Source organism: Carassius carassius, chromosome 1, assembly GCF_963082965.1.
Source record: "Carassius carassius chromosome 1, fCarCar2.1, whole genome shotgun sequence".
Taxonomy (NCBI): domain Eukaryota; kingdom Metazoa; phylum Chordata; class Actinopteri; order Cypriniformes; family Cyprinidae; genus Carassius; species Carassius carassius.
Window position 1 is genome coordinate 31771770 of NC_081755.1, and position 7890 is coordinate 31779659.

The following is a 7890-nucleotide window of genomic DNA, read 5'->3' on the forward strand; positions in this document are numbered from 1 at the left end:
TTAGATGAAACCAATACGAGTATATGTACACCGCCCAGCCTTTGAAAGTAAGTGTGTAAGAAACATAATTGGTGTAATCCTGATGTGAAAACCAGAACCTTGACCTCCTCAGATGAGGTCCAGCTTCACAATCAATGTGGCTTTTAAAGGATGCATAGTTGTAATGAATAAATTATTTGCCAGTAGCAGTGTATATTGTATGTACAGTACATGGAATCTGTTTAGGACAGTTGAGGATAAAGAAAGAAAAATGAGAAAATTGAAGATGAAAAACATACATTTGGAGAGACATTGATAGAGTTGAGGGCAAATGTATCACATGCCATGCAGAGCAGCATGCATCAAACATATATTTCACTCAGAACTGAGTCATTATGGTGTTTCAAACTCATGTGACTTTCTTTCTAAAAATGACATTACGGAGTAATATACTGGTCACTCTTTTCAATAGAATGAAATTCAAACTGTTGGAAAAAGTACCATCAAATGTACCATAAATTTGATCCCTTTAACTTATTTTCTGACTTAAGTGGGCTGTGATCTCTGAGTCAGTTAATTGAACTCGAGAATCAATTATAAGATGAATTAAGATCATTTTTGTGAACCATACTAACTGATTTAATGAAAAAAATGTATACCAAAATAATTAAATGACAAATTGGAAATCACTCTCATAAACTCTCAAGCCATCATATGGCTTCTGGGGGTGTCACGATGCACTGGTATTGATGATAATGGTGATATTCAAATAATGAAATATCGACATTGTGTTAATTAAGGGTGTGACGATATACCGGTATTGGTGATAACCAATGAACAGGACACTTCTTATAACACGACATGCAAATACTCTAGCTCCAGTTCCTGGTTGAGCTCCCAGGTGGCAGTATTGCGTCTTAACACTGACACCTGTCACACAAGAAAAAGACGCAGCGCACCTGTGTTCAAAGTTGCCATTATTTTACTAGTCATGGAATGGGAAACGATACATTAACCTGTTAAAAGCAGTTTCCTGTGTTCATATATTTAAATAAAGGGGGTATTATTTTAATAAGTACCACGTTTTCTTTACTAGTCTAATTTTTGTATTTGTATTTTTAATCAAGTCATGGCCAATACATGTGCGTAGCAATTGATTGTTCAATTCTATTACATGATTAAAACAAATCTAGAAAAACTGAGCAACGACATTGCTCAGTCTCTGTAAAATATCTAAATATTATACCAATCACAAATTTTGAAAGGGTATATGCTGACTGTAGGGTCTTCAAGACAGTATTGTTCTCTCCTAACCACACTGTGTTTTGCTCTGTGCGAGTGTCTGTGGATTGAGCAGAGGAGAATGAACAGTTAGAGGATGTGTTACCCACACTGGGCCTTACCAGAGTGCAGGAGGTGAGGCCAGCTTGTCTTCCCCATCACTTTCATCAATTTGTCTATCCATTTTAAAGCGCAAAGGGAGCATGGAGGCAGTACAGTGCTAATGCCTTACATTTAGTTTTCTATTTTAAAAAGTGTGCCCTGCACATAGAGTGTCTTTCAAACTGTAAAAATCTTTCAGCTCGGGCAAAATTGTCTCGCTTTGACAGGCTAAATGTGTTGGTGCTTACTGGCGGCTGCCATATATTCTGCCTGGGTCAAGGAAGTCGTTCTTATTCAGTCTTGCTTTCATTTAGAGTTGCCTTTACACAAACATCCAATTATGTGCATATACACAAATGCTCAAACTGTCTCAGATACTGTATAGATAACCCCCTCAGTGACCACATCCCTCTTGATTTTTGCAGTTCTCTGTGGAAAATAACTCTATGAGTGTTAAGTTATTATTATAAAAGCCCTAAATTTCAAGTGTATTTGTGAGTAAATTTAATGTACATTTATTCATAAAATGAAAGCATTTTATTTCCCTTTAGAAATGAAATCAAGAGGATTTAATTTGCATTCTCCATTGCGCTATTCAGAGACCCTGTTTGTGTCTTACTGACCTTAACTGATATGTTTAATTTGTGCTCTTTCCTTTGCATCTAAACTTCTGTTGTGTTTATTTTATTATGTACATGCTTGTCTAATAAGCACAACATTTAGCACAAGCAGTCAATGTGAGTTGTGACTTCAAATCAACTCTGACAAAAGCCAAACTGTGCCTGAGTCTGTCTCTGGCTATTCTCTATACCTCAGCACTGCTCTGCTCTCCTCTGAAAGGAGCTCTTTGATAAGGCAGCAGTCAGGAAGGATGCAGGGAAGCATTCAAAGACATTAGGATGGTGTGTGTATATAATGTTAATTCTGCTTTCTTGTCATACACATTTTTTTAAATTATTATTATTATTTTTTAAGAGACTAAAAAGTTCCATGAGCACTAAAAGTGAGCACATTTGTTCTTCTTGAGCTCTGTATTTTTTTCTCATTTATTTATTTATTTCTTAGCTTTTCAGCCATTAGTGCTTAAGAGTTTCCAATCTTTTTTGTCTTGTGCACTTTATTTGGTTGCCATGACAAACATGAATGCAAGAGAATCCATTTGAGACCTTTTCTAGTGCGGCTGGTTAGTGCGTAATCTTCAGTAGGTGGGGATATGAGTCCTCTTGCTCTCTCTCTCTCTCTCTCTCTCTCTCTCTCTCAGCGCTGGGCTCCCAACAGCACACAGATCAAAGGCCAAATAAACATGCATCACTTGTGTCCTATGCATCACTCCATTACTTCTTTACTTTACTTTTGCACTCATCATAAGTGTCTTGCTCTAAAGGTCTTGGTCAAATCAATCAAATTATTAGGAGGAGTTCTCTTAGGATTTGGCATCACTTGGTATATTGCTTATTTATATATAAATATTACATACATTACCTTTCAAGCGTTTGTTTTCTCAAAATATTATGCAGCACAACTGTTTACAACATTGCTAATAATAATAAGTGTTTCTTAAGCAGCAAATCATCATATTAGAATGATTTCTGAAGGATCATGTAACACTGAAGACTGGAGTAATGATGCTGGCTAATTAAATTTTAAAGTGCCCCTATTATGGGTTATGAAAGGTTCATATTTTGGTTTTGGGAGTCCCCAACTACAGGCTGATATAGATGCAAGGTGAAAAAACACTTTCATTTTCCAATTAAATAAATATGCATTTATTTTTTACTTTACTTGCTCAACGACTCCCACATGTTTCAACGATTCATTTTTCCGAACCCCTTCTTTGCTTGATGATAATCTGTGGCGATTGGGCCGATTGGTCTTATTTTCATTTCACCATATCTATAATGACTGCAAAGAGTATAGAAGACCAAGAGGCGAAACGCTGATGCTTTTTGAGTAAAAGTCTCTAGGTGGCGATTCGTTTGCACAGGCGCCATTTTGGAATGAAATTTCCAACTGAATAACAGCACAGATACACAGAAACAGACAAAATAACAACGAAAGAGAAGTCAAATTGGAATAAAAGGATGCAATGTTGGGCAATCCATGGCAAAATCAGTGTGAAAATCTTCCCTTTCATCGTTTTCCCAAAGACCCTGACAGTTTATTCACAAAAGTGTAAAAATATTGCGTTTTTTGAAGTGGGGCGTATCGCTGTCTTATGCACCTGCTAACTTGTTTTTAACTGTTTTTAACTGCTAATTTAACTGTTTTTAGTCCAGTAGTAAACTTAAATCCTTTTAGGAACTGTAGGTCCTAGCCATAGAAACCATAATAATTATTTATATGGATATGACACCAAGTAATGAGTTTATGCAACTTTACACATTTACAATTATTTATTATTATCATTTACTATTACTCCACTAGGTCTGAAATATACAGTCATGGCCAACGGTTTTGGCATTGACATACATTTTGTATTTTGCAAAGTTTGCTGTTTAAGCTGTTGAGGTGTTCATTCACATTGTTTCTATATTATTATGTGGAGTGATCAAATGAGGAGTCAGCTGAAATCACGTCTCCAGCAGTGAAGATCTTGCTCAGGAACGGCAGCAGATTGGTGTGAGAGCATCTGCACGCACAGTGAGGCCAAGACTTTTGGACAAAGGCCTGGTGTCAAGAAGGGCAGCAAGGAAGCCACTTCTTTCCATGAAAAACGTCAAGGACAGACTGAAAATTCTGCATGAAGTACAAGGATTGGACAGAAGACTGGTTCAAAGTTATTTTCTCTGATGAAACTCCCTTCCTACTGTTTGGGACTCCTGGAAAATCGATTGTTCAGAGAAGAAAACACTACCATGAGTCCTGTGACGTGCCAACAGCGAAGCGTCCTGAGACCATCCGTGTTTGAAAGTGAAAAAAATAAAAAGTGATGTGACATACAGCCAAGTATGGTGACCCACACTCAGAATTCATGCTCTGCATTTAACCCATCCAAAGTGCACACACACACCAGTGAACACACACACACACACACACACACCGTGAACACACACCTGGAGCAGTGGGCAGCCATTTATGCTGGGGTGCCGGGACCAGTTGGGGGTTCAGTGCCTTGCTCAAGGGCACCTAAGTCATGGTATTGCCAGCCCGAGACTCAAACCCACAACTTTAGGGTTAGGAGTCATACTCTCTAACCACTAGGCCACAACTTGGGGTTGCTTTTAAACCAAGGGAGTGGTCTCTCTCATAATTCTGCCCAAAACATGAATAAAGAATGGTATCAAAAACGTCCTGCAAGAGCGACTTCTTCCAATGATCCATGAGCAATTTGGTGCATTTAACACAACTAAGTCATAAAGCTAGAGTGATGAAGTGGCTTGAAGATTATTACATTGAAATTTTGGATCCATGGCCAGGCTGCTCACCCCATCTCATCTCAATCCCATAGAGAACCTGTGGTCACTTCTCAAAAGGCAAGTGGATGAGCAGAAGCCCACAAATTGTGATCAACTCCGTGAACTAATCGGGCAAGAATAGATCTCCATCAGTCAGGATATGGCCCAGAAGCACAGAACACTGTTAATATTATATCATTATATTTTTTGCCAATAAAAGCCTTTAAAACTTATGATATGCTTATCATTGTTTTTCAGTTTAACATATAAATATTTGGAGAAATAATCTACAAATACTGAAGCAGCAAACTTTGCGAAACACAAAATGTATGTCACTGCCAAAACGTTTGGCCATGACTTGTATGTTTTAATCCACTTGAACACACTACAAACATGATTGTCTAGATTAGAACATGATGCATCGCTGTGTCATAATTAAATAATTAAAACATTTGGAGAAAGTGGCTGTACGTATTTGTTTGTTTTTAACATAAAAAAAAAAAATATATATATATATATATATATATATATATATTTTTTTTTTTTTTTTACATTCTTCCTTTAACAGACTTTCAGAAATACAAGTCAATACTACAAAAAGCGTTATATTCCTGTTATATATTAATTGTCCAACATTCATAATTGTATTTTTCATCGGCTGTAAAAACAACAGATGTAACATTTTTTGATGAAATTGTTTTGATGAACAATTTTCTCTCCCAAGTCACCCCCTGTCTCCATTTTGGAGAGTATCATCCTCTGCACATAAACAAGGCGCAGCGCATGTGTGTTCTGCGTCAGCAGCATCATGCGCACATATCGTGAGATCTAAAGCACGCGCATGCGTCGTGATACTCCAAAGTGGTGCCCTAGTGACTCATGGGAGAAGAATTGTAGAATAAAGTTGTTATTTTTGTTTTCTTTGCACAAAAAAAGCTATTCTCATAGCTTCATAAAATTACGGTTGAAATACTGATGTCACATGGACCATTTTATCGATGTTCTTACTATGTTTCCATGCCTTGATCATGGTAGTCCCCTTGCTGTCTATGGGAGGGCCATCAAAAGTATCTTAATCCATGTTTTGAAGATGAATTTAAACACATGCAACATTCAGGGTTAAAACAGGGTTTTGCCAAATTCAGTTACCGGAGGACTGTGAACATACAGGAATGTGTGTCCAATGAATTAGTGGAAAAGATCATTAGATCATTGTATGAAACAGCAGTTTGAACGCATGCAGTCCCCTACCAATTAATGTCAGATTTTCAATTACGCTTCCTTTATTGAACCCATCAATGGCAATGAAAACATCATCAGGTCATATATAGTACAGACCAAAAGTTTGGAAACATTACTGTTTTTAATGTTTTTGAATGAAGTTTCTTCTGTTCATCAAGCCTGCATTTATTTGATCAAAAATACAGAAAAAAATATAATATTGTGATATATTATTACAATTTAAAATAATTGTTTTTAAATTTATTATACTTTAAATTATCATTTATTTCTGTGATGCAAAGCTGAATTTTTAGGATCATTATCACATGATCCTTTAGAAATCATTCTAATATGATGATTCATTATCAAAGTTGGAAACAGTTCTGCTGCTTAATATTTTTTCAGAACATGTGATACTTTCGTAGGATACTTTGATGAATAAAAAGTAAAAAAGAAAAGAAAATAAGCTATGTTTTTAAAATATAAATATTTTGTGATAACAATATACACTATTGGTCAGTAATTTGGGGTCAGTCATTTTTTTTTCTTTTTTTTAAATAAAATCAATACTTTTATTCAGCAAGGATGTGTTAAATTGATAAAAAGTGATAGTAAAGAAAATATATTATTAGAATTTTTATTATTATTTTGAATAAATGCAGTTCTTTTTAACCTTTTATTCATCATAAGTATTAGACAGCAGAACTGTTTCCAACACTCATAATAAATCAGAACATTAGGATGATTTCTAAATGATCATGTGATAGACTGGATGTTACATGTGACACTGAAGGCTGGAGTAATGATGCTGAAAATTCAGCTTTGCATCACAGGAATAAATTATTTTTTTAAAGTATATTTAAATAGAAAACTATTATTTTAAGTTGTAATAATATTTCACAATATTATATTTTTTTCTGTATTTTTGATCAAATAAATGCAGGCTTGATGAGCAGAAGAAACTTCATTCAAAAACATTAAAAATGGTCTGTACTGTATTACCCCAGTGCTTAGACCAGTGAGCACACGGGATCATTACTGTCTCCCTTTCTTGCCTTTCAGTTGCACTCTCAATCTATTGTCGTCTCTATCTTTCATTGCTCCTTTATCTCTTGGCTTCCCTCGCTGTTTATTCTCATCTTTAATTTCTGACCAAATACTGAAGTAGTCAACATTACCTACACAGATTTTGCTTTTGAATTTGTCACTTCTATACATTTTGAAACCTTAACAAAACCTCATTCTTAGTCACATCACACTCCTGCTGTAATTTAAGATCATATGACATGTCCAGAATCCTGCAGTCCTTCTCCCAGCGACCAGCGCTTTGGGTAGAAATATCAGCTGTCTGGTATGAGCCATACAGATGGATTTTTTTCCACACAGGACCCTTAATTCAATCAAAGGATCAGGTCAATAGACACAATGCTCAAAAATGCAACAGGCCAATAACAAACAATTTCTGAGCAGGAGGAGGGGGAGGCAACTTTATTGGCAGCCAGGGAAAAAAGTAAGTGAAATACAATAAGACCATATATGACATACACTCAAAGTCAAAGAAACGTGCAGAGAGGAAAAGCAGTGAATTTGCTCCTTAAATTCTTATCATAATACTATCAAAAATGATTTTGTAGGACCTTAAGTCAATAACAGCATGCTTATGTGTTTGTATTTTCACTCCTGATTGAATATATATATATATATATATATATATATATATATATATATATATGTATATATATATATAGAGAGAGAGAGAGAGAGAGAGAGAGAGAGAGAGAGAGGGGGGGGGGGGGGGGGGGCTCATATAATTAAATAATAACAAAATGTTCTTTTTGTGTTTTTTGAACCGGGATCACATAATTTAGTATTATTTATTTATTAATTTCCAAAAATATAAATGGGACAGTTT